The 1,864-nt window shown below is 44.8% G+C and overlaps 1 pseudogene; it reads left to right on the forward strand.

The window, feature by feature from the left end:
* Window positions 1-210: 210 nt before the first annotated feature.
* On the forward strand, window positions 211-1,457 carry LOC126962549 (pre-mRNA-splicing factor 38A-like; annotated as a pseudogene).
* The last annotated feature ends 407 nt before the right edge of the window (window positions 1,458-1,864 follow it).

A 1,864-nucleotide genomic window follows, 5' to 3' on the forward strand; every position in this document is an offset into this window, starting at 1 on the left:
TATTGTGCCTATTTAAAAAAATGTAAGTGGAATTTATTTAAGAATTTGAGTGCTGCAGTGTTTCCAGTTTCAAGATGGCCGCCTGAACTGTTTAGTGAAACTTCTTCCACCTTTCTCCATCCCTCTAGGTGTTTTTTTTTTTTTTTTTTTCTGAACCTGGATGTGACGTATTAAAGGACCCGACGGAAATAGAATCGAAGGCATTCTAAAATGGCTGACCTTACACTGAAGGATGCGCACAGCGTCGGCTGCACCAGGCCTCAATATCTGGTGGAGAAGATCATTCGAATGTGAATCTATGAGTTCAAGTACTGGACAGAGGAGTGCTTTGGACTTATGGCTGAACTTGTAGTCAATAAAGTCATGGAGTTAATGTGTGTGGGTGGCGTCTATAGTGGCAACATAAAACCAACACCTTTCTGTGTTTAATCTTGAAGATGCTTCAAGTTCAATCCGAGAAAGGTATCATTGTAGAGTTTATCAAAAATGAAGATTTCAAGTATGTTCGCGTGTTGGGGGCACTTTACATGAGGCTGACGGGCACTGCAATTGATTGCTACAAGTACTTGGAGCTTTTGTACAATGACTATCGAAAAGTCAAGAGCCAGAACCAAAATGGGGGTTTGAAATGATGCATGTAGGTGAGTTTATGGATGAACTAGTGCTCAGTGAGAGAGTCCGTGGTATCATTCTGCCCTGGCTACAGAAACGCTAGGTATTAGAGGAAGCTGAGCAACTGGAGCCTCGAGTTAGTGCTCTGGAAGAGGACATGGATAGCGTGGAGTCCAGTGAAGAGGAAGAAGAGGAGGATGAGAAGTCGGAAAGAGTGCCATCACCTGATCACCGCCGGAGAAGCTATGGAGACTTGGACAGCCCCGTCACTCTCCCACACTGTGCTACAGAAGGAGCAGAAGTCTGTCTCCCAGAAGGCGGAATCGATCTCCCAAAAGGAGAAGCCTCTTCCCCCGCCAAGAAAGGCATCGGAGCAAGAGTCCCAGACGTCACCACAGCAGATTCTGAGATAGGCGGCACAGATCCCGTTCCAAGTCCCCAGGTTCTCACCACAGTCACAGGTACAGGAGCCACTCAAAGTCTCCCGAAAAGTCTAAGAAGAGTCACAAGAAGAGCTGGAGAGGGAATGAGTAATGGACTCAGTTTGGTTTTAGTCCACATAGGCTCCTGTGGGTATGAGGATGTCTATGTGGAAGGATTAAGATCTCCCCAGGCAGCTATATTTTAGTTTTTTCTTATCACGTTTCTCAACCTTTATTTTCAATGAAGGAGGTGCTGAGTTTTGTATCTCTTTTTAATCATAATCAACAACAGTTTCTGACCCAACTAATTTTGACCGTATTCAAACTTATGAGGGTAGAAAGGATCTGAAGGTTGGGGATATGAATGACAAGGATAGGATGTGGCCACCTGATGACCCTTTCCCTTTTTATTAAACCAGACACACCTGTAAAAGAAAAAAAAAGAATTTGAAAAGGGCAAAAACCTAATTAGGTTATGCACAAAGGGTAAAGACAGGCGTCGTGAAGAATGCAGTTTCTCTCCTGTAGGCTTTTGCCTGGGGCCTTGCCGCCTCTTGATCTGCTTGTGTGGTGTTTTCTTTTCTCCTTAATCTCCAAAGGATGCATCTTCATGCTCTGGACAGGACAGGAAAGGGGCCAGCAGTAGGGTGAATGTTGGAGAAAGCCAGAAAGGGGAAGGGGAGTTCTTTCAAGTCAACACAGGATGGGCTTACACACAATGGAAATGAAGCTCCCCACTGCCACTAACAAGATTATTTCTCACCGTGTTTAACCACCAAAGGGGTCTATGCAAAAGCTGGTATTGATGCAGTTCTGAGTGGGTTCTGCTT

The sequence above is a fragment of the Macaca thibetana genome, chromosome 9 (assembly GCF_024542745.1).
Source record: "Macaca thibetana thibetana isolate TM-01 chromosome 9, ASM2454274v1, whole genome shotgun sequence".
NCBI lineage: Eukaryota > Metazoa > Chordata > Mammalia > Primates > Cercopithecidae > Macaca > Macaca thibetana.